We start from the raw sequence: 26,411 nt of genomic DNA on the forward strand, positions 1-26,411 counted from the left end.
TTTCTTTCTTCTCCCTTCCTCCATCTCATCTTCACCCATGTCACCTCCAGAAAAAGAAATGTTTACTCTCTCTTGAGAGACATACATCCTAAATCAATGGCAAGGTGTTAGTCAAAGCACGTGCTTAGGAGCTAAGCAGACCTGAATTCAGATCTTGGCCTTATCACCACCCTCAGTTGTATCAACATAAGAAATTGCATGAAGTCCTTACGTGGCATGGTTCGGACATGCATAAGTTTAAGTTACCACAATTTAGTTAAATAATCCAAGTCCTTCAACAACATGGTTCAGATTTAAGTTACCACACTGCACTGACTGTGAGTAATTGTATCACTTCAAAAACCTCCCTGCTAGCTTCTCAGCCCACAAATCACATCAGAGATAACAGATGGACATCATGACCAGTGAACAATCCTATCACTTCTTTCAAAGCCTGTGGGTGATCACTCAAAACACGCGTCTCCTTTCCATTCGCACACAGGCAGCAAAGAGTGTAGTTGTGTTGCCTTCTTGTGCCCCGGTGATAAACTAACATGAGCTTTACAAAAGTGAATAGTCGCAGGAGGAAAGTGACCGACAAAGATGGAAGTGCAGCAAATAAACAAAAGTGATTATCACTGGAAGTGAAATTGGAACTGAGCATATATGGAGTTTGTAGAAGAAATAGTTGACCTTGGGAATACGGACACTCGCTATTCAAGATACTCCAGGTACACAGCCTGTGGAACCTAGTGAAGGTGAATATCTGGACAGAAATGAGGAAAGTACCTGTGATGTAAAGGATGAAGATGTCCCAGAAGAAGTGGTGTCGGCAATTCACTTCATGTTAAAACAACGCTCAAGAGATATTTCACACCATTAGAAAGAACAAAAGATGAAATGTTGGGAGTTCACCCAAACATGGAAAAGAGTATGTATCATAAGCTATATGACAAGAAGATGGCAATCACTGTTCAAACTACTCTTGATACTTTTTTTTCGGAGAAAGAACACACTTTAATTCTCTTAAATTACAGCGTACTAAGAAAATATTGGTTCTACCCTTTTTCACTTCCCTGTATAATTAGAACAGTTATAGAATTCATAATGTTTTGAGAGGAATTTTTAAAAGTCACAAAACAATAGCAATGGTTCCCATCGATTATTAAGATTAAGAGTGTCATTTTCATGGCCCCAAACTAGTTACAAAGTGGTGACTGCATATATGTAAGCTCTGTCAACATTAGTCTCTCTGTAAGTGAAAGGAAAGTATGGTTTCCTAGGACGGCTGTGTCCTTGCTGAACTTTCAATAAAGAGTAGCTGTCATTAATGTTAACATCATTATTATCAACCACCAACCATAGCAACATGGCATAATTCTACCAAGTTGGGTTTAATGCAACTTTTATTGAGCTTGTGTAAAGTATCAAAGAGCTTGTGTAAAGTATCAGAATTAAGTGAGAAAACACAACAACAAATTAGTAAAAAAGCAAATATTTTTCCAGCCATCAGAAAACCGCCCTCATCCCCCTAGATTGCTCCCTTCAAAAGAATCACATTGCTAGTTTTGATAATAAAGTGCTCAAACTCACATTCTAGGACTTGCCTAGAGTACTAATTTCAGGAAGTTCAAATCTTTTTGTATTCATTTAAATTTTTTTTTAACATTTATTCATTTTTGAAAGACAGAGTATGAGCGGGGAAGGACAGACAGAGAGGGAGACAAAGAATCTGAAGCAGGCGCCAGGCTCTGAGTTGTCAGCACAGAGCTCGACTCAGGGCTTAAACTCATGAGCTGTGAGATGATGACCTAAGGTGAAGTCGGACACTTAACCGACTGAGCCACCCAGGCGCCCCAAATTTTTTTGTGTTCAAACTCTAGTATTTAATTTCTGCTTTCCTTCTGTACCGAGAGACATCTGTGTGGAGGAGTTCAGAAGTCATTATTAGAAGAGTGGGGAGTGGTGGTGGATGGGAATTTAATCAAATGGCATTCTATGCTCTTCCTACAGAAGCTTGTAATTATTCTCTGGTTGAATTGTGCCCACCTATTTATAAAAACAACGATTAATGAACACAAGAGAGAGAGAATCCACGTCAAGAGCCATTGTCATAAGACATTTCCCTCTTCATAGCAAAGTAAATGATTGATTTAATTAAAAAAATTTTTTTAATGTTTATTTATTTTTGAGAGAGACAGAGACAGAATGCGGGTGGGTTAGGGGCAGAGAGAGAGGGAGACACAGAATCTGAAGCAGGCTCCAGGCTCTGAACTGTCAGCACAGAGCTTGGATGCGGGGCTTGAACTCACCAGCCGTGAGATCATGACCTGAGTTGAAGTCGGGACGCTCAGCCGACTGAGCCACCCGGGCGCCCCTGATTTATTTTTTTAATGCCTTCTCTACTTTAGTTTGAAACCATTACTTAGGTAGTTTTCACAAACCAGGGAAAACTGTAGAGCATTCATGAAGCCTCCATTCAGATCAAAGCCGAGCAGTGGCCCAATGTTCATGTCCTATGTTCATGTCTGTACACCTGCGCCCAGCACCAAGCCCTCTCTTTTGGTACCGCCTTGCCCATCTAACCTCATCTGACTCCCCATCCTCGATTTCAGCCCCTTCACCTCCTTCCTATCCTCCCAACGATGTTTGTTCCTGGCTCAGTGTCCTTACAACTGCTTTTTTCTGGCCTCAAGTGACCTTCCCTCTCTTCTCTATGCAAACAATGCCCACTCTCAAAGTCCATCTCAAATCACATCTCCCGGTGACATATTGCTCATAGCTCCATTCCCCATCCACCTGGACTTTCTCTGATCTGCTTTAGCACTTGTGGTCTACACCAGGGGCCTTTGACACTGTCATTCAAGCTCTTATCATGTTACTCAATCCTAGTTCAAGTTTCTGGGAGGCTGGTAGTCTACTGTATATTTCTACTTAGTTCACAGATATTTAGGCAGACAACTGTAGCTCCTTGAAGGCAGAGGCACATCTTGTCTATCTCTGTATTTAATAGTGCCTGGCATATAGTAGGAACTTAATAAATAATTATTCAATAAATGAAGGATACCGTGAAATGAACTTGAATTTTTCCCTTCCACATGGGGAAACATGCCTTCCTAGTCATTTTAAATAAACCTACCCTTTGTCTCTTTTCACATTCTTTCTGGGGAGACAAATTTCTCAGGGGGATATGTTAGCAACCTGGGGACAATTACATGATGTATCACCAGCCCCTTTGTGTAGGTTCATAGGGGAATGGCATTCTCCTTAGGCAGGTTTATTGAGCCCTGAACCGTAACATAACTAATTTTTACTTTAAATTACATTAAGATATTGAACAGTTGAAAAGTGAAAAATGGCATCAAACATTTTTTTGTTCTACACAATAAAAAAAATCAGGAAACACACACACACACACACACACATATATATATATATATATATATATATATATATATATATATAAACAGTTCTTTCTGAACTGGTTGAGTATTTTTGTATCATACAGACATAACATAGCATAAGCACTCTCCAGTCATGTAATTCAAGACGACATTACCATTCTAACCTTACAGTGGTAAAATGAACAGAATCAGTAAGTTCTAATGTCTTTTAAAGTTAATGGGCTTTTCTATAAATGCATATGTGTCTATTTTATATATACATGCACACATACCTATGTTTTGTGTATATACATGTTCCCATTAACACAATCTGCTATACAATTTCTCTTGAAAATACTATGCACATCGATACAAGTAAATAAAACCACAGGGAAATAAGCAATTTCTTAAGGTGTTTGATATTCAGAAAAGGGTGGCAGAGAGACTAAGATTTACAAGTTTAGAAATGGGCCCCTGATGGATCTGTGGGCATGGTCATTTGAATGTTCACAAGAGAAAAGACAGGGGATGTCTAGGGTAGAAGGCTCAGTCAAGACTAATTTTTCAGCCTTTCTTCCTCAGTAGGTTTAAAGTGACATCAATAAGGAGAGGAGAGGGGCTCTTCAAAGTTTTCCTGAGTTAAATATGTCTGCCTTAGTGGCATTGCACTTGATGTACCAAGAAAGTAAAACTACAATCAGATAGCAATCATGTCATAAAACTCACTCTGTCCTAAAGGATTTTCAACTTGCCAATCAGTTAAAGCCCATTTAAGTGATGGCTGTCAGCCATTTCACATTCATGTCATTGCAGCTGAATCGTACAGCTGTGGCCCAGCCTCATGCCAGGGTGACTGCACGCGTGCCTTTCTGGATCTCTGTCCAGGGTGCTGCCCGACTGGCTTGAATTCTCACTATGTGCAGGCCACAGGGCTAAGCTTGTGGAAGTAAGTAACTTAAGAAGAAGATCTCTTTTTCTGTGCTTAATCACAAAAGAATGGGGGGAGAGAAATCACACTGAAATAAAAAGTCCATCTTGTTCAGGAAGGAAGGAAGGAAGGAAGGAAGGAAGGAAGGAAGGAAATAACCCTGCTTTCTTTTTTATGTTTGGTAGTCTATGCACATGAGTGTGTATGTTTCAAAAGGATACTGCTACAGTTCTGAGACGCTTAGAGCACAGCCTTGCCCAAATATACCTACAATGTGTCCCCCCCCCTTTTTTTCCCTTTGCTGAGAGCTATTGGAAACAAGCATGCCTGATTGATGAAGCCATTCCAGGTCCACAGAACACAAAGTCACAAGATTTGGTGCTGTTTGTGTCTTGAACAAGTCTCATGAAACTGCTAAGCTGCTTTGCAGGTAAAACTATCAATCAGCCCTGTTTCGACAGTCAGGTAGGACCAGACTGTAATTCTGGGATATTCCCAGCAATTCTTGAGTTATCATTTGGTGCCAACCTCTACTTATCCAAAGGAAACCCACCAGAGCTCAAACTCATTCATATTCACGTGGTGTGTTACAGCCCTCTCGCCAGGAAAGGGCGGCAGAGAAGTGCTTCTAGCACTGTTCCCGACAACTGATTATAATTCAGGGATGGCAGTGAATACTCTTACAGAGCACAAGACGTAACAGCAGGAACCTTTCTAATTGCAAGGAAGGCTAATGCAATGATGAAGGAAATCACTGGAAAGAACGGCTGAGCTGTTCCTTGTGGCTGTAGCTGCTCAGAAAAAGGGTAGTTATGGGACAGGTCTCTTTGCTGGTGTGACAGAACAGACAGAATGCAATTAGGAGTCTAGTGAAGCAGTGTTGAAATGCAAATATGCACCCAGCTCTTGGAGCCTGGCAGTGTGCCAGGACGACATGGAACCAGCTGCCACGTCGAAGGTCCAAACGCAGGCAGAGAAAAGCTCTGGTTCTCAGCTGGTTCTCTGAGGCAAAGGTGTATCTTGTCACCCCAAAGTTGCATGGCCCATTTTCAATTAATGTATAAAATTTACTTCTGCTGCATCCAAGGATCTGTGCGGTTTGGATATGGGCGGGATGTCTGTACATGAAAACATTGGTTAGGGTGGCGGTGTCGCAAGCAGAGCAGGGTACGAAATTGTCTGCCATATTCCAGGAAACAGGCAGTCTTTCTTTGTTACTGGCTTAGTCTCTTCTTTCATTCACTCTGAAATTTATTAGTCACTCGGGAATGCTCGCTCCCTTTGCTTACTCTATGCACTGTCCTTGGGCAATCTTCTGTATGCCTGTGGCTTCATTTAGTACCTAGGCACTGATGACTTCTCAGCAGGTCTTGAATCATGATTCTGCCACTCACTACCTCAGTGATTCAAGAAAAGATGCCTTACCTATACAGTGGGAATTATAATAGCACTTGGGCTATATTATGGGCTTGATGGAAGAGTAAGACAGAGTAAAGCACCTGCACAGAGTCCAGTCTAAATAAATATTAGCAAGTATTACTAGTAGCAAATATTCCTCCGGCCCAGTCCCCTCTCCAGAGCCTCAGATTCATCTATCTATCTGCGTGCTGGACATCTCCACTGGATATGTTATGTGCCCATCACTCACTGCGTCTGCTATGCAATCCATGGTCTCCTCACACCTTCTCTTTGTGAATTCTGTCAGTTGCGAATGACTCTATCATGAACCTGCCAGATATCTGAGGATCATTCTTGATTTCTGTCTCTTCTATTCGTGACGCCCCATTAACCATTAACTCAACCAATTTCACTTTGACTCTGAACACTCTTTCCCACCCCTTACCGTGACACCTTGCCTCGGGATCTTTGCATTTCTCAGACGACTACGGAGTCCACCCGAATTTCATTTCAAGTCTTGGTCCCCCCAAATACATTCTTCATTCGGCCACCAGATGACTCCAAGTAAGAGACAAGTCTGCCTTCCTACTCAACGTCTTCAGGGGATCCTCATCTCCTACCAGATCGAGTCCAAACAGAGCACAGAGCAAAGGTCCTCTTGCTACCTTGCCAGATTTGTCTTTCATTCTCTGCCACACGTGAAACCTACGTCCTGCCTCCTTCTGTTCTCTTACAATGAACATGTTTCTTTTGCCATGTCCAGGACCGGTCCCTCACTCTCTGCTGTGAGACCTGTTCTCCTCTGAATCTTTGCCTATCGGCCATTCCTTTTCTGTTCAGTACTTCCATTTCTCTTTTCTCACCTACTCTCACCTAGTTCTCACCTACCCTCCTCAGGACACCTAAGTGTTCTCGTGTATCTAACCTTCATGCGCAGCTCTGTGTTTTCTCCACTTCAAAACCATGTTTTCTGGGAGAGATGTCTACATGTGTGGTGTTCTCCAACTTACTTCCCAGCCACCCTTCCTCCCAAAGCAGCCTGGCTTCCTCCCTTTCCAACTGACAGAGCCCACAATTTCCTAGTCCTTGATTTCTCAGTTGCACCTGATGCCACTGGCTATTCCCCTCTTTTAAGACCCTTTTTTTACTGGACCTCCAGGGTACCCTGCACTCTTCACTTCGCATCTACTTCTCTGGCTTTATCTTCCCTCATTTCCTTCAGAGATTTCTCTCCCTGCACCCGCTGGTGTTCCTCAGAGTTCCATCCATACATTGCCTCCCTGGGGAATCTTTCTCCCATCACCTCAGCAACCATTCATGTGCTGATGATTGCCAACCTCTGTCTACAACCTGGATCTCTCTTCCAACTCTAAACCACCTGGACATTTCCACTTTGAGATTTAACAGATAGCTTCAACTCAACGTGTCCCAAACTGAACTCATTTGTGATCTGTTTTCCTACCTTGCATGCGAGCTTAAGGACAGTGAGGTCTTTGAAACACTCACTCTCACTTTGTCTTCATCCCAACAGGGGTGGGAATGTAGTGGGCACTCCTTAACTCTTTGTTGAATGATTAAAGTGTATTTTATCTCTGTGAATGATACCACATGGTTGCCTACGCAGAAAGTTCAGTTTCAGATTTGACTCTTTCGTGCCCCGCCCCCACTTTTAAAACACATCAAATTCATTATTAGTTCATGGATTTTCCTTATAAAGGATTCATGGAAGTATTTTAGGCTTCTCTGCTTGCTTGTTAGGTGATGTGTCAAACCCAACCTGAAGTACAGTGGGAACGCAGACACAGAACAAGTCCTTCTCACCATGGGCAGCCCGTCTCTATCTACATACAAATAAACCAACCAGGAATCTTTCTTCTTCCAAAAGAAAACCCCAAAAGATCATATGGCACTTCATTCTGGAAGATTCTGACCTATAAAATTTCAGTTCATTTTAATTTTTTAAAAATTTTTAAGCGTTTTATGTATTTTTGAGAGAGAGAGACAGACAGAGCACGAGCAGGGGAGGGGCAGAGAGCGAGGGAGACACAGACTCCGAAGCAGGCTCCAGGCTCCATGCTGTCAGCACAGAGCCCGACGTGGGGCTTGACCTCACGGACCACAGGATCATGACCTGAACTGAAGTCACAAGCTTAACTGACTGAGCCAACCAGCTGCCCCAACCTTTTTAAGATTTGTTGTAGGAAGTAGTGACTGTGTTGTTTCTCAGAAAGTCATTTAAACATTAAACAACTGAAAAATCATCACTGTCAGGGGGATCTCCCTTTAAAGGGAGTGTGCACACCTAACCTTAGTGTGCACACTGTGCTTTACACTCATGTTCTTTTCCTGGAACAGAAAAAGAAGATGGCCCAAATGACCTTTTCATTGTAACGACAAACCCAGGGTTTCTTGGAGATCATGATCACACAGGGCACCAAAGAAAATCCGGATTTATAATAACAATGGGTAGCATGTATTAAGCATTTACCATGAGCCAGGAGCAAAACTAACTCTTTGTGTGTTAACTCATAGAGTTCTTGGAATAGCCATGTAAGTACAGTTATCTCCATCTCGGAAAGCTGGGGCAGAGAACGGTTGCATAACTGACCAATGTGTGCGTCACCAGGAGGCGGCAGACTGGGATGTGAATCAGCCTGGAGCAGCCTGGCTCCAGAGTCTCAGCCTTGGGCACCGCCATAAAGCTTGTGGATGTGACAAATTTATTTCAAATCATGTTTGCTACTTCATTTCATAGCCATAACTTGTTCTTTTAAGCAGAGAGCTGGAAAATATATCCAGGAGAAGGCCAGGAAGAGACTAATTTTGGAAGGGAGAAGAATGGCTATTAATTTAAGATATTCTTTTCATAATCCACAAAACAAACCATATTTAGTATGAACACACATTGAGTACTTGGGCGCCAGGCGCTGTGTAAGGGCTAGAGTCAAAACCAAGGGTAGAACAGTTTGCTCTATGAAGAAATCTATGCCTACTATGTTCTTAAGAGATTTATATCCTAGGAAAACACTTGCATGAGGTTTTTACCACATACTGTAATTGTTTAAGAGCCTACAAGAACACTGGGAGAAGTACCGGAGGGCAAAAATATTACTCATAAATGTCACTATTCTTTTTGAAATCCCAGATCTGTCACAGGGGAGGAAGAAACACCCAGAAGGCAGGTGGACCTCAGCTCCCCTCTTACTCTACATTAGTCAATATGACTCCAAATACTAAATACTTATAAATGCCAACCAAAGCCAGGGCAATTGCCTACAATGAGATTGTGCCATATCGTTTTCTTGTTCAAAAATGTTTCTAGGATATCAATGACCTGAAGGATAAAGTCTAACAGCTTTGATATGTTACTGGTACATAAGGTCATTTATAATTCAGTCTCAACCCATGTTTCCAGCCTCACTGCCTCCCATTTTCCACTGTTTCTGTTGAAATCCAGGAACCTGTCCCCTTAAACACCTGCTACTCTTTGACAATAAACCATGCCTTCAGATTTCTGTGCTTTTGCAATACTTTTTCTATTATCTAAGGCCATGCTGTTCAGCAAGGTAGCCACTAGTAATTTATGCTTAATTACAAACTGATTAAGATTAATAAAATTGAGCGTGCAGCTCCTTGGTCACACTGTCTACATTTCCAAGTGCCCCCTAGTCATACATACCGAATAGTTCAAATAAAGAGCATTTTCATCATCAGAGAAAGTTCCATGGGATGTCTGGCTTTAAAGTGCCTCTATTTCCTCCCATTCCTCAACTTATGGGCCCTTCAGAGTCTTACTCGTTTTCAGGTTTTCATTCAAAAGTCACCCCTTTTGTGATGCCTTCTCTGGTGCCTTTCTGCAAGCTACCTCCCACTGCATTTTTCTTACATCTCTTTTACAGTAAATAGCACTTCTATCAGCTATGTGTGTGGTTATTTCCCCCATGTGGATGTCAGAAACATGAGAGAAAGGACTTTATGTTCTCATGTGCAGGTCCTCGTCAGAGTTCCTCATGTACAGCAATGATTTGGGGATGCATGAATGGTTTGGGATTGAATACAGAGGTCACTGACCTCAATTTTATTTTTCTTCTTCATTCCTCTGAAGGAGAAGAGAATGTTGTGTAACATTTTCCTGGTGTTCCATGGAAGGCTAAGAAAAAGCAGGAGCCCGTCTTCCTGACCCCTGCACGAATGTGAGTTCATAAGGCGTGCTGCGCTCAGGGGAGCTACGTTCCCTGATGCCTTTAACTGTTCCCTGATCCCTGGCAGGTGAATGTGGGGTGGATGTGATGGTGTTCGCTAATTATACCTCAACCCACATCCTTGTGCTAACACGTCTTCACTTCTGCCTTGTCCACAACTCTGCAGCCCCCCTTGCAGAAATTTGCAGGGGAAAGGCATCCACCTTTGGATGCCTTAACTGATACAAATTAACCTCTGCACATGCCTTATTTCCTAGAAATTCATGAAAAGAAAAAGTTTTAATGGTGTGTTTAATGTGGAGCATTTTTTGGTAGCAGTCACAGTCTCTGAAACTATATTTAGAATTATGTTTGTTTACTTTGAGAAGGGATAATCTTTGGCTGTTTTTATTCCTATTGGAATAATTTCCTTGCCTTGTGGCAATTCAACACAAGGAGCCTGCAGAAAGCTATGAAGAGCCTGTGAAAATTCTTTCTAAACAGGACAAATCCTTTCAGCATGCTTTTAAGGAGGTCTCTCACACAGACAAGGGAAAGCAAGACAGTCTGGTGTAGCAGAAAGGAAATAAAGAGACAGGAGCACCAGTGTTCAAATCGCAACCCAACCAATACAGAGATCTTCCTGAACTAATTTTGTTGGGAAAAACAGGCTTGGATTATGGTCTTACTCATGACCGAACGGCCACTTATGCTTGGGTAGAGAAATAAGACCGGGGACATTCAATTTCTCTGCTCAACTAATAAAACGGGGAGAACAGTACATTTCCAGAGACAGAGTAGGACAAAAAGTTTGAGTAAGATAAAACTCTAGCCTCTGTACCATTCACATCAGAATTACTGATGGAGACTTACCTATGTGGTTGTATTCACTCTCTAGGGCTGCCATGACAAAGTTCCACAAACTGAGTGGCTTGAACAATAGAAATCTATTTTTCCACCATCTGGAGTCTGGAAGTCTGACATTAAGGTGTCAGTGGAGTCATGCTCTCTCTTCTAGTCCCTGGTCACCAGGGATCTTTGGCATTCCTTGGCTTGCAGCTTATGACTCCAATCTCTACTTTGGTCATCACGTGGGCCTTATCTCTGGGTGATTGTGGTATTCTCTTGTGTGTGTGTGTGTGTGTGTGTGTGTGTGTGTGTGTGTGTGTGTTTATATCTGTGTCTCTCCTCCTCTTCTTACAAGGAGACCAGTCATACTGGATTATGGTCCTGTATGACTTCGTTTTAACTTATATCTTGATTACATCTGCAAAGACCCTATTTCCAAGCAAGATTACATTCACAGGTAGCAGAAATTAGGACTTGAACATAATTTTTTTTGAGAATGCAATTCAACTCACAACAATGATCATTATAAATTCAGATCCCTAAGCTCCATCTCAGACCTACTGAATGACCCCCTGCCCTTCGTCCTGCAGTCTCCACCGCCCCTTCCACATATCCAAAGTTTGAGCATGCTGGTGTAGGAGGAGAATGGTGATGGACAGTGCCAGAAAAGGAGGAGGTAAGTGAGAAATCTAAAGGGTCACCAAAAAAGTCAGTAATCAAGATGAATAATGTTTTAATGAGATATTTTTAAAAATTGAAATTGATGCAAGAAAAAGTCCACAAAGAGCAAAATATCAAAATTATAAATAAGCACAGGATCAGCATTACTATGTGTTTTCCTTTTGCCTCAGGCCCTGACGCAGGTGGTAGGGTGACTGAGAAAGGCTGTCTTTGGATAGTTAGAAACCTTGCCACCTGGTAGCTTAAAGATGCTGTCTACCGATTCCTCCGGTTTCCCCAAAGTCCTGTAGAATTCTTATGCACTCGTCTGCTTTGTCATAGTGATGTTTAGGGAAATCACAGGAGGTTTGCCCACATTTGGGTCACAGCAGACAAGCAAAAGAAGACCCCCACAGGACTGAGATGCAGTAAAGTGAGGTAAAGGGAAACAAGAAACCAGCCCAGGAGGTGACGGATCGAAATCCAGGCACTTTGAAACAGACACTCCTGCCAACGTTGGGGGAAGTGATGGGGCAGACAGCAGTTCCCCAATTCTGCTTAGAGGGGAGATTTTAACCATTTACATTTTATGATTAAAGGTAAGGATGACTCTAAAAGGCTAGAAATACTTGGCAGCTCTAGGTGATGTGAATTTCATATTGTATCAGGTTGGCTGGATATTGTATTTACATTTGGTTTTTCTACTGAGACCAAGGAGACGTGACCTTGGAAGGCAGACATTTTGGTGTGAATCAGTTGAGAAGAGGAACGTCTCAGGAGGTGGGTGCATCCCAACCCATGGGATGCAGGGGTCTGGAATCTTAACGAGCTCTCTGGGTACGGTGACATTGACGGCGACTGCTATGGACAAATATCATGCATTGAATAAACAACATGAAATCCGCTCAGAAGGCCCCCAGGGGGATCCAGAAAGGGCTGGACTCTGAGAGCCAATCCAAATTTAGTTTCCTACTCAACAGGTGCCACCTAATCCTGGACCTCGCAGCTCCTGAACTGGTATGCTTTCCATACTTCCCACCTTCCCACTGGTCTCCTTACTCATAATGGAAATATAATAGGGGATGTCTTTGTAACCTTCCTATTCCGGGGAGTTACCTTGACTTTCTGATAACCATGCTTCATAGTCCTGCCAAGTCAAGTTACAGACTTTCTGGATTTTTCACTGGAACAGCCAGGCTACCTAAATTTTATACATTAGGTGAGTCTGGGTCCTTATCATAATATTGTAGATAAGAAACAGGCCAAAGCAATGGCAGAGGAATCCTAAATCAGGAAGATGGAAGGTAGGGGTGGGAGAAGAACATAAAAAGAAGGTCTATATGCAGATGTAGGGCCTTTCAAAGTTACTATGCCTGGAGATGATATTTCAACACAGGAAATGTGTAAGTGTGGGCAGGGGTTGTGGGGGAAATCAAATATTTTCTTGTTTATTAGCATTTATTCCAATTCTATTGAATATTCTATTGGGTCACTTTCCCTTGACAAATTCACAAACATTTTAAAGATTAAGAAAGGCTAAATATTCAAAGTTAAGAGTGAGCAAAAAGAAAGCAATAAAAGAGGAAGAAAATAAGACATTGACTATGTTTGGAAGTAGCCCCTCTCTTTTTTATGATAAGGCATCACACAGGAAGGACGGTGAAATGGATCCAGCCAGATGAGAGGTCAAATTCTGGGTCTATCAATTTGTCATTCTGTGATCTTAAGAAAGAATCTTAACCCACTGTTTTTCTCATTTGTAATATGGCAGCTACAGTTTCCTCTTCTGGGGTTGAATTGAACACAAAATGGGATGCCCTTTATAAACTACCTGGTGTAGTGACGGTGGATGCCTCTCCCTTACAGGCTTCAATGATTGCTTCATTGATGTTCCCACTTCATACTTTGGTTCTACACATATGTTAAGATCTCTGGATTAAAAAAAAAAAAAAGAAAGCCTATCTTTAACTAGACCTTTCAGTTTGTATTGCAAACAAGCAGATATGACTCTGTGGGACCCAAGTGCTCCTTCACAGAGGGTGGGGCTGGCAGTAGAATGAGGTAGCTGGACAAGCCAAAGATACAGATGCAGAGTTGAGAAGTCAAGAGATCTTGACCCCAGAGAGGGTGATAAAAGGATATAGAATTTCTTTTTCCAAGGGAAAGAAAGAATCAGGGGAACTGGATTTGTCTAAGCTCACACAGACACTAGAAACTTAGGTAAATCACTTTTTCTTTCTAGGCAATTCGGGGGTAATATAAAATTGCTTCTCTTACTAGATAATTGTGATGGTATAAATAACAATGCATATGACCATAATGTTTGACATGTAAATCTGTATTTGTGAGGATACATTTTGTCATCTACAACTAGGAATCTCCAGATGAAAGTGAATTAAACAAGACAGAAGCCAGTCCTAAATAGATATTTGTTCAATGGATAATTGGTTCAAGGTACTATGTCTGCCCATGTTGCTAATGTTTTCTATAGACTTTATCTCTTTCAACTTACAAATTAATTCTACATTTAATTCAATTCTATATGTTTAGTCAACATCTGCAATACGAAGTGATAAGAATACAGAAATAAATACAAACTCCTTCCCTCAAGAAGCTAATTGTCCTAAAGACAGACACACACACACACACACAGTAGATATCCCACATATTATAACTAAAAACATCATTCCAAGAATGGAGGACTACTTCACTGGAAACCACTGGAAACATTTTTTTCTGAATGTGAGTTAGGCATGTATCTCAAGGAGTGTACAAGGAGGCATGTATTTCAATTTTAGCTGTCAGGAAACTATGAGCAGATCATAAAGTGAAAGGACTGTTGCTACCGAGGGCAAAATCCTATTGAAAATGGGCTGTCCTCCAAATGTCCATCGATGGATGAATGGATAAAGAAGATGTGGTGTACACACACACACACACACACACACACACACACTGGAGTATTACTCAACAATCAAAAAGAATGAAATCTTGCCATTTGCAACTATGTGGGTGGAACTGGAGGGTATTTTATGCTAAGCGAAATTAGTCAGAGACAAATATCATAGGACTTCACTCATATGAAGACTTTAAGATACAAAACAGATGAGTATAAGGGAAAGGAAGCAAAAATAATATAAAAACAGGGAAGGGGACAAAACATAAGAGAGTCTTAAATATAAAGAACAGAGATTTGCTGGAGGGGTTGTGGGAAGGGGGATGGGCTAAATGGGTAGGGGGCATTAAGGAATCTACTCCTGAAATCATTGTTGCACTATATGCCAACCAACCTGGATGTAAATTAAAAAATAAGTTAATTAAGAAGAAAGGAAGAAAGAAAATGGGTTGTCTTTGGGGATCCACCAACTGGAATCACACAGTAAATGCAAACTGGTAATCCATCATTGGTGTCTCCATTTACCAACAACATCACACTCTACTTAGGAACCACCTGTGACTCAAACCTTACAGCTTTTTTCATACTCAAATGCTCCCACTATCTCACTGGGTTGGAGATGTGACCCAGAGAGGGTGGCCAATACCGAGCTACATCAGTCTGGAAGCCAACGGGTTGAAATCAGGTTAACTTGGCATTGCTGTCTTGCTCTCATGCAATCCAGGATTACAGAACAAGAAACATTATGTTATCAGCTAAACACTAGTAGAATTCAAACCTTGCAGAAACTTGGCTGGTGCAAAGGTAATTCTGTCCATTTCATTTTTCTTATATGGTATCTAACACATGCCATGTACAACCAGGTGTTCGATAAAGACTGTTAGTTTTAATGGGTGAATGAAGTGTGGCTCATGGCATTCCATAAATGAAAACATGACATCAGTTGGCCAATGATCATCCAGCTGGTGGGTAATCTAAGTTTATGTAGTTTACAATGGTTCCTTACCATTTTCTATGTTGTTATTTCATCTCTCCTCACCCCTCCACAGGCGGTGGGTTGAGAGGAAGTTTTCCTGTGAGCGCCACTCTTTAAAGGGCTTTGTCTCGGGGCCCCTGGGTGACTCAGTTTGTTCAGCATCTGACTTTGGCTCAGGTCATAATCTCACTGTTAGTGAGTTCAAGCCCCGTGTCGGGCTCTGTGCTGACACCTCAGATCCTGGAGCCTGCCTTGGATTCTATGTGTGTGTCTCTCTCTGCCCCTCCCCGACTTGCACTGTGTCTCTCTTTCAAAAATAAATAAATATTTAAAAAATTTTTAAAAATAATAAAGGGATTTGTCTCTGCCAAGAAAAGGACAGGAAGCTCTCTCACAGGGTTCTGCACAGTTTCTACATGTGGGTCTTGCATCTGTGGATGTCAATGCTGTGGTCCAACGGTGCTACCTCCTTACTGTTCTTTGGCTTTTAGGACCATCTGAATCCCTAGTTCTCAACACTCTATGACTTTCTGCCTGATGTATGCTGACGCACATATTTTGTAATATTGACTATCTTGAAATGCAATTTCATTCATAATTTTAAAAAATCAATAATATACCCCAGTTAAAAGGGAACTAAAAGGAGAAATAAAAGCAAATACTATTAAGTAATATATTCTAAAGATTCTGTGTTTCAATATATAAATATGGGAAAATAACTACCAGAAAACAAAATGAGGTAGTCAGATGCACTTGCATGAAAAATTGTTGTGAATACACAGCAGCTACAAACGTACTTGGATACAGGTTGGCTGCACTGGCTATTCAAACATGGTGAGTAGCATTGCCATCAGTGACCCCATTTTCTCAAGTGAGGAGAAACTCTTGATACAGTTCCAAACAAAACAAAGCATAGTCTTCTTTCAAGGCACATGGTTGTTGCTGGAAATTCACCATAAGTTGAAATGAAACTACAAAAAATACTTTGAATTCACACAGTATACAGAGTTAGATTATAAGCTTAAAAATTATCAACTTGTGTTTTTTTACTTCTGTGAATATCCAAAAAGACATTCAAAAGCCATGGAAATGGGCAAAAGTGGGAAATGGGATAGTGCCTTGTTGTATGGGACTGTTCGATGCCTTGCCGACTGTCTAGCACCCCCAGCTTCAGTCTACGAAATGCCTGTAGGGCTCCTTAATAACTGTGACAACCAAAACATCTCCATAAATGTCCAGAACTGATCCCTTTGAGAAATACTGATTTAGAGAAGCAAAATAAAGAGAGAGAGAGAGAGAGAGAGAGAGAGAGAGAGAGAAAGAAAGAAAGAAGGAAAGAAAGAGTCACCCAAAAAAGAATAAACAGGGGAGAAATGTGGGAAAACGACAGTGAGCAGCCTCACTTCTGAACCTCTATAAATTCACCCATAAAAGCAGACAGAGATGCTAGGAGAGACCATTTGGAAAGAATCAGTACAAAAGTGGGGCGGGGAAGGAGGATGGGGAGGGCATAGGAGAAGTAGAATACGACTGTTGACTGCTTTAAAGTTGTTAAATAACAGCAAAAGGACAGTTTTTCAAACCAGTTGCTGGGAAAGAAAGAGGGGAAGGAAAAGAATGGGTTATAGCCCAACTTCAATACTTTGATAGTGGGGAGTCACTAGACAATAACAAAAAAAGAGGGCTTAAGATGGTGAGTGAAAATATTGGCATAAAACTAACCTCTGGGGGGCATCTGGGTGGCTCAGTTGGTTAAGACTCAGACTCTTGACTGCAGCTCAGGTCTTGATCTCAGGGTTGTGAGTTCGAATCCCACATTGGGCTCCATGCTGGGTGTGGAGCCTATTTAAAAAACAAACAAAAAACACTAACCATTGGGACAAAAATATAAACTCTCTTAAACACCAAAAATATACTTAAGAAAAAGAAGGGGAAAAAAAAGAATACCTAAAAAAAAGTGCTGAGATAATTGGATTTATATACATATAGGGAAAAGGATAAATTTGAATCTATCTCTCATATTATTAAACAGGAAAAATTACAAAAGGACCTGAAATTTGAGACAAAAAATACAGAATCCATACAAGTACTAGAAATAAACATGAATGGATTTCTTCACAAGCCAGAAATACGGAAAACATTTCTACCATAATTCAAGATCTAGTAGCAATAGGAGAAGAGAGAGATAAATTTAATTATACATTAAAAATTTAGCATGGCTATACACACACACACACACACACACAGTGTAAACAAAGGAAAAAAACAAATGACAAATTGGGGAAAATATTTGCAATTTTATATCACACAGATTCAAATATTTAACATAAAAAGTTTCTAAAACTAGAGAAAACTCTAATACGTCAAAAAAGAATTTCTAAAAATAGAGAAAAGTCTAGAGAAAGGACTACAGAGTTTCAAGAAAAAGACATGAAAATCTCTCTTAACCAGATGAAAGATAATCAACCTTATCTCTCATAAGATATGTATAAACGAAAACTGCACCGAGATACCATTGATCGTCTATGAGGTCGTCTACCGTTTAGAAGTCAGACAACAATCTTTCGGCAAGGCTGTGAGGAAACGGACACTGTCACACACTGCATTGGAGATGGAGAATGTTACACACCCTGTGGAGGGCAATCTGTCAATACCAAGCAAAATAACGCGCTTACTCTTTAGCCAGGCAACCGAACTTCTAGAATCTCATTCCAAAGATGTACTGGCAAAAATATAAAAAGACGTATGACCAAAGCTAGTCACTGCAGAACAACATGTAATAGGAAAAGACTGGGAACAGCATAAATGTCTATCAAGGTGTGGGGGTGGGACAAATAAACCCTGGTACATCTAGCTGCTGGACTTCTATACAGCTGGAAAGGAAGTAGAAAAACCTTTATGCCCTGTCAAGTATTTTCCTGATTAGATGGTTACATGGAGAAAAATAAACACTTATATAGAATGATTAATCTGATGGAAAAGGGAATATGGGTGGGTTTTATTTCAAAAACAAGGAAAGGATGAACGATAAAAAGCAGGTTACCAACAGAGGGGAAAGCGAACAGAGTTGAAGGTAAAAGCTAGACTTAGTTGAATACATGGTAATATAGTTCTGGCTTGGAAACCAATACTATATTTTGCACAGTTACGAAATGAAATTTTAGAAACAATAAATCTCTAAAAATGTAAAGTAAGTATGCACTCAGTTGGTGGTGTGGCCCCACAGGGAACTATTCCAACTGACCCTTGTAGCACATTATTTGAATGCATTTCCTGGTGGGATACAACCTACAGATAAAATACACTGAGAAAACAACTCAAGTGTTTACAGTAACTGTATTTTTGGTGGTAGTGTTTGTGTTGCTCTTCTGAGATAGGCACCGGTATAATCTAAAACAAAACAAATGAGTACTTATGTGCTGTTCTCCTTTTCTCATTCTCTGTGTTAAGAACTGAAATGCATTGTGTGGACGGACGAGACATAAATGGAAGGTATAAGAAATTAAGTAAAATCTCTGTGGTCCTCCATTTGTTTTTATTATTTTTTTAAGTGTATTTTCTGACAGAGAGAGACAGAGAGTGAGCGGGGGAGGGACAGAGAGAGAGAGGAAGACACAGAATCCTAAGCAGGCTCCAGGCTCCGAGCTGTCAGCACAGAGCCTGATGTGGGGCTCGAACTCACAAACAGTGAGATCATGACCTGAGCTCAAGTAGGACGCTCAACTGACTGAGCCACCCAGGTGCCTGGTGTGCTCCTCAATTTAATTAGAAGTATGAGGATGAACTCGTGATTTGTGTTAATTTGCATATATGTGACGCTTGTTTTGTAGCTGTGCTTCCTGAAAAGGCACTGAAGCAATGACTACTCAGTAATGATACTATCCCTAATCCCAGGCTGTGGTATTCACATGCCAATCCCCACTACGAGAAACCAGGGAGTCCTGGAGAACTGACAGATTTCAGGTTTGGGGCAGAAAATGTACAAGATGGGCTTGGAACGTCTCGTCATTACCAGGAAGCAAGAAAACTATCAAAGGCTGGAAAGCCCTGTCAAAAGCATTAAGGAGGGAACTTGAATAGGTCTCTTTGGGCTAAAGGTGGGGACACTTGAACATCTTTAAGGGTAAGAACTCAAATGATGGAAACATAGCAATTACGATAAAATCCACGAATTAGTTCATAACGATATTTTAAACATCATTCCCATTGATCACTGTTGAAAGATGTGAGAACCAAATCATTATTTTGAAACCTGACACATTAGGTAAAAAATAAGGTGTATATCGTACCATTTCCATCAGGACTATCCTACCACGTCACCAAAAAGGTGGTGAAATCGTTTCTCTTTACAGAAGTTGGGATTATGCAATTAATCCATACCTGGCTGATCATGACGCAGAGCCGATGAAATGCCACTGACCCCCAAAATCAAGTCTGGATTTGATTGCCTCTCTACCTCCAAGTACCAACGTGAGAAATAAACACAAAGGAGACAGAAGCGAGTTAAGCAACAGGATGGATATGTAAGGAGTAAAACCCAAGGTGCAGGGAATTCTCAGGAGAAATGAGAGGTTCCTTCAGCAACAGACTGCCAGGAAAATAAAAAGTGAGGAGAACCCACAGGTTACAAGAGACTTAAACGGCAGATCATCAACCTCCATGGGTCTTATTTAGATATCTATTCAAGAAATAGAAACCACCAAAAATAAACAACAAAATTAAACGCGGACACGAGTAAGATGATCGGGAATTTTTTTTTTTTAATTTTTTTTTTCAACGTTTATTTTTATTTTTGGGACAGAGAGAGACAGAGCATGAACGGGGGAGGGACAGAGAGAGAGGGAGACACAGAATCGGAAACAGGCTCCAGGCTCCGAGCCATCAGCCCAGAGCCCGACGCGGGGCTCGAACTCACGGACCGTGAGATCGTGACCTGGCTGAAGTCGGACGCTTAACCGACTGCGCCACCCAGGTGCCCCAAGATGATCGGGAATTTGAGCACAGATGCTTTGTTATTATTAGGAATTAGTGTTATTGTTTAGATGCAATGATGGTATTATGCTGATACATGTATATAAATACATTATGCTTTAGATATTTGAAATGGTATGATGTCTGGAGTCTGCATGAAAACAATGCAGTAGTGTAAGAGTGCGTAAGGACAGAGGTGTCTCAGATGGAGACCTATATTGGTAACTGTTGCAGCTAAATCATGGCTTTTGTTATACTAATCTTTCTACTTTTGTGTACATTTGATGCGTTCTTATACTCAAGGTCAATTCCTGTCCTCCAAAGTTCCCGAGTCTCTCTCCCTTTGTCTGGATCCTGTTCCATATCCGTTTCCTTCCCAGGGTCTCTTTCTCCTTCTCCCTCTTCAACAAAATTCTTTTGTTCTCTGTTACATCCACCTCGTCTCTCCCCACCCCCACTTCTCCCTCCTCTTTTCTTCGTTTTCCACACTGTTCTCCGTTCCTTTCTTTCTCTGCTCTACTTTTTTCTCCCCTGATCACTTTAACAACTGGCCATGACACTGAAATGAAAAATTGTTTTTCTCTTTCTAAATTGGTGAACGTGATGGATCAACGTTTTATGTTTTTGATGTAATGGACGTTTGGAAAGTAGGTGAATCGAATGCTTTCCTCCCAGTTTGAAAGAGAACACCCTCTACAACACTGGGCACAAGATCTGCAGTCCGTTTTATCGGCTGTCAATGGTTTGAGGAGAGTTCTTCTGAGACCAAAGCATTAACGGAGTTCACAGGCGGTGTGGTCACTCAGTGCGGTCTTAGCACTGAGTGATCGGGTTATATGTGGCTCACAGGGCAGTTTGAGCTTCTTGGCTCCAATTTTATTGTGGAAAAGTTGACATTAAGACCAAAACACTATTCCAGCCCCCTTTCTGCCTACACCAGCTGAGACGAGGCACATCGACACATTTGGGGTCTCCAAATAAAGAGGAAAGACTAAGGGGCACTGAATCTCCCTACCTTGGAACCCACTCAGGTGAGATCTCCCAGAAGCTGCTGTGCATGTGCAGAGTTCTGCCCTGACCCTCACTGGGAAATGACGTCTCTCTGTAAGCTGGTCTCGGGTGTGTTTTTGACACCCCCCTATCAACAACCTGGCTGATCACTGCAGGTAAATAGCCACGCTTTCCAGAAAGTTCCTTCTTTTTCTTCTTTATGTCTACCCATATGAAGTCAGTTGAAAACTGCCCTTGATCAAAGGCTCTGGCAGAGGACTACAGGACTTTTATTATTTATTATTTATAGAGTACCACAAGCGTCACCCAGCAGTTTGCAAAACATAAAACACCAGAGAAAAGATTCATGCTGTGAGGAGGTGACAATGTAAATGCAATGTAAACATCATCAGGGAACACAGTATGTCCCTTGAGAGGTAGAAATAAGAGTTCTATAATTCGGGGGAGACCAAAGGAAAGGTGCCTAGAGAAAATCAATGGCAGAATACCGATAAACATGCCTTCCGGAAACCATGTATAGTTGAAGGTGCAGCTGACCTATCAAATCGATGCAAATGAGAACAAAGTTTTCCCAGTAAATTATCAAAGGCTTAAAAATGGATACGATGTAATTCTTGTATCGGTGCTGAAATTGTGTCACCATTATTCATTTCTGGAGGTGTTGTACATTGGCAGAACACTTTAGGAAAGCAATTTAGTATTATGTATCTGTTAGGATTCTTATGTAAGACTTTAATCCTTTTGCAGTATTTATAACTTTAACATATTGCAGAAGACAGCTCAGTACAATTCGGCCTTTATGTATAATACAGCAGTGAACACCCTGTGTTCCTATAGCCAAGCACATTCCTTCTCTCCCTATGAGGCTTGCAGACAATTTATCCTAGCCCCCACGAGCTTTCCCAAGTTATTTGTGCACCCAACATTGTCAATGATATCGAGAGGCATCAAAGTGTTTTTGCCTTTGAACCCTGTCTCTCAATTTCTAGTTTCATATTCTAAAGAAAGAAAACCGAAATATGGAAAAATTATCTGTATAGATGAAGATATTTATAACATTTGTAGTATAGAAATAGAAATAACCTAACTGCTAGCAAGTGGAGGATTTAGTAAGCAATTATGACACATTCACTTGATATATATTTTTATAGTCCTTAAAAAATGACTTTGAAGATTATCTGGTTATGGGAAAAAATACTTGGACTATAATATTAATAGACAAAAGCAGGGACAAAAATAAAATATCTAAAGTCACTATAACCTAACTGAAAAAGTAGGGAAGAGGAAAAAGAAGGCAGTGACATGAAACTGATAGCATGGGTCACAAAAGGAAGGTGGGGCTACAGGTGACTTACTGTTCTCCACTAATATTTAATTTTATTAAAACATTTTTTTAGCATTTTATTTATTTTTGAGAGACAGAGACAGAGTATGAGCAGGGGAGGGGCAGACAGAGAGAGTGAGAGAAAGGGAGAGAGAGAGAGAGAGAGAGAGAGAGAGAGAGAGAGAGAGAATCTGAAGCAGGCTGCCAGCTCCAAGCTGTCAGCACAGAGCTCGACACGGGGCTTGAACCCACAGACTGCAAGAACATGATTTCAGCCGAAGTGGGATGCTTAACCAACTGAGCCACCCAGGCGCCCCTCCACTGTGGAATATTTTTAAATGTGCTAATAAATGCGTTTCTGCTAAACCACTTTTTAAAAAAAAATGTTTATTTATTCTTGAGAGAGATAGTGAGAGCGGGGGAAGGGCAGAAAGAGAGAGGGAGACAGAGGATCCAAAGAGGGGTCTATGCTGACAGCAGAGATCCCGACGCCGGGCTCGAACTCACAAACCACGAGATCATGACCTGAGCTGAAGTCGGACGCTCAACCGACTGAGCCCCCCAGGCGCCCCAAGGAAGTAGTTTTAATAAAACTCGAAGCAAATACTGAAGAGACAATCAAAATGAGATACGCACGTAGCGAAGCTTGGCCCAAACTTACTCCTATTAAGCTCCCTGGGGCTTGAAGACGTGTTGCTCAGACTCTGAATGGCAATCCATACTGATCAATAAGGATTCTATTTTGGTGAGAACGGCACCGCGCATTTCTATTCACTCTTCTGGCCTTTCACAGCAGTCGCACCCCCTCCCCAGGGCTGGCTCATGGACAGAATGTGGATTTCGGAGACACATGTCAGCTCAAATCCCAGCAGTGCTACCTACCACACACTGACTGTGTGGCTCTGGGTAGGTGACGGTGTTTATGGGGCATAGGGACTCGCAAGAAGGAGCAACAGCCTCCTACTGGCTAAAGGAATCAAAGGCACCAGTTCTAATACAAGGAGCCTCCTAGTGATGGAGAGTCCCCTGCAACCAGGAAGCGCTTCCTGGCCGCTCTCATTTTCACCGCAGAAGGGATGAGAACTGCCTCTCGGTGACAGCACAAGTTGTAAGATGTGATTGCAAGGGAGTCTCTCTGGTCTCTGGGAGAGAATGTCTCTTGCTCTGCTCTGGCTTCCATGGCATCCCTCCCACACACCTGTCTCTATTCTCAGCACCATGTGAGATTGCGTCCTGCCTTACATCTTCAATCAGGTGCACTTACTAGGGCCTCCCTACAGCAGTGGCTAGTGAGCCACTGAGTGGTGACTTTGGACGCTTCATGGAAGTCACCCAGTGCGGTTTCTAGGACCCTCTATATTACATAATTCAGACCCTTCTCCCCGCTGCCCTTTTTCTGAATTTCCCAGGTGTCCTGGCCAGAGGTTACTTTTTTTTAACGTGTATTTATTTTTGAGAGAGAGAGGAAGAGGCAGAGACAGAGACAGACAGACAGAGCACGAGCAGGGGAGGGACAGAGAGAGAAGGAGACACAGAATCTGAAGCAGGCTCCAGGCTCCCAGCTGTCAGTGCAGAGCATGACGTGGGGCTTGAACCCACGAACCATGAGATCATGACCTGGGCCCAAGTCGGACGCTCAACCGACTGAGCTCCCAGGCGCCCCACGATTCTGTGTTTTTGAATGGCATGTATGCATGGGTTTCGGCTTTCCATAAACAAGTCTTGTTGTGTGGAGAGCCACCCCTTGACCAGCAGGAAGGAACACAGTGCCCTGTGTGACATTCATTAACAGTTACCCAGCTCAGGCCCATGGTGACAACTAATTTCATAGTAAGATCCAGCCACTTTGCCAGGCAGAAATAAAATGCTATGCTTAGTAGCTTATTTCTTCTTCTTTTTAAAAAACATTTTGAGAGGCAGAGTGAGAGAGAGACAGAGAGAGAGAGCCAGGGAGGGGCAGACAGAGAATCCCAGGTAGGCCCCACGTTGTCAGCACAGAGCCCAACGCGGGGCTCAAACTCACAAACTATGAGATCATGACCTGAGCCCAAATCAAGAGTCAGACGCTCAACCAACTGAGCCACCAGTCTCCCTGCTTATTTCTTCTTTAATTTACACTAATCACTGTTTTTAAATAAAACACATAACCTGAACTGTACCAGAGGCCCAGGGTTTTGGATCCTCCTGTCTGGGCACAAGGTTAAGTCCAGCTCCTAGGTATAAGGTACGTTCATTTTCTGAGTGAACCAATGATTTATACAGTTGACCTGTGATTTATAAACAAACTAGTCTATACCTAGTTATCTATCTACTCTCTACATATCTATCCTCTATCTATTTATCTATCTTCTGTCCATCTATCTAAGAGAGAGAGAAAGAATCTCCTTACTATGAATGCATCTGTTTTCTTAAAATTTGAATGGAGAAAGCCTTCTTCAGGACTTTCACTTTATATGCAAGACCCAGAAAGAGCCAGGATAAATCTTCCCATGATTAAGAAGTAAACTTTCATTTCAAGAGAAATTACCTCACTTCTAAATTAGCTTGTATCTCCAGAAATCTTGTCTCAGGCATGATAAGACATAAATAATTACCAATTTCATGTCGGTGAAATTAAAAATCATGAAAAGCTCTTTGAAACAATTTACAACTTGACAGAGAAAAGAGATTCTGTTTAAAAGGTAGTAAATTTTCCCTCCACCAGCTTCGGACTAAGGCTCAGAGAGGACGGGAATAGGAAGCAAACAAAATACAATTTGGTCCTTTCTTTCCTGGGACTTCAAAATTCAGGTTGAGTAGGTGCTTTTCTTTCCTGAGTGAGAGAGCAGTTCCCACATCCTTTCAAGCATTTTTCTTTTCCTCTGAAGTGCTGGGTGTTTTCAGGAGCCGTGGGGAGGCTGTTTTATTCAGATTTTTGTTTCCTGATTTCCCTCATTGTGGTCTGTGCTTTGACACGGGCGCTGAACGACAGTATCTTCGGAGAAAAGCAGCTGGAAACTGCTTGCAGGCTCTAGTCACATAGGAAACAAATGCTCCTTTGTGGAGCCTGCAGACTGTTATCTTGACTCAAATGCTAAGCTTCTGTTGCAAGCCATCCATTCCCATGGACGCCAGACTCAGCCGGACGGTGCCTCTTCGTGAGCAATTTGCCCTGAAGGTGACATTTATTTATCTGTGGTCCCTTCCTCTCACACTCGATAACACACCAGGCTCTGGAAAGGCAAGCAACCTGCTTGGCCGGTAATCAGTCTTTTATTCCAATCTGCTCTTGCTGTTGGCGTTTCTTCCATTGTTAATTACTATGCTCGTCACCTAGACCCTGGTAGGACGAATGGCACGACCCAGATCAGGCTGCAGAACCACTTTCCCAGCAAACACCCTCTGCAGACATCGGGAGTACGAACACGAAGGGGGAACGTCAGCCACGGGCAAGGGAGGGAAAGAGCACCTTGGGATCAATGCGGTGGGCCCTGCCAGACTCTTCCTTGGGTCGTTGAATCTTCCCAGGGAACTTAGGTCGACGAGCCTTTAAATCTACTCTGGGAGCCTCACTCCCGGCATCAGCCTGACCGAAGGGTGGAAGGGTCCCGTGTGACTCACCTGGGGGTCTTGGTAAAGTCTCGAGGTGAGCTGTCATATTGATCCTGCTCTTAAGTTTGCTGAAGTGGATCACAATGGCACCAAAGTCACGGTTGGCGGAAGGAAAACACGAAGTTCAAGTCTTTGGTGTCCACAGACTATCTCTATGTATCGTTTTCTATTTTAGTTTTTGCTGAGCTCTGCTTTCCTTTATCTGTTCTGACTCCATGTGCCTCCCTATTTAGTCTGTATCAAGTAACTATTCTCTCCCTACAA

General features: G+C 41.9%; 2 long non-coding RNA genes across 2 annotated transcripts in view; both read right to left on the minus strand.

Moving 5' to 3' along the window:
• The window catches only part of LOC125910171 (uncharacterized), a 372,309-nt gene that overhangs the window by 137,196 nt on the left and 208,702 nt on the right, over window positions 1–26,411 (minus strand). The window contains exon 2 of the long non-coding RNA XR_007453875.1: window positions 16,973–17,092. This is a non-coding gene — a long non-coding RNA (uncharacterized LOC125910171). The remainder of the gene's footprint in view (window positions 1–16,972; window positions 17,093–26,411) is intronic.
• On the minus strand, window positions 23,139–26,296 carry LOC125910184 (uncharacterized). The gene is made up of 2 exons (XR_007453884.1): window positions 26,157–26,296; window positions 23,139–25,875 (listed from the first exon to the last, which is right to left on the minus strand). It is a non-coding gene; the product is annotated as an uncharacterized LOC125910184 (long non-coding RNA).

The sequence above is a fragment of the Panthera uncia genome, chromosome D1 (assembly GCF_023721935.1).
Source record: "Panthera uncia isolate 11264 chromosome D1, Puncia_PCG_1.0, whole genome shotgun sequence".
NCBI classification, from domain to species: domain Eukaryota; kingdom Metazoa; phylum Chordata; class Mammalia; order Carnivora; family Felidae; genus Panthera; species Panthera uncia.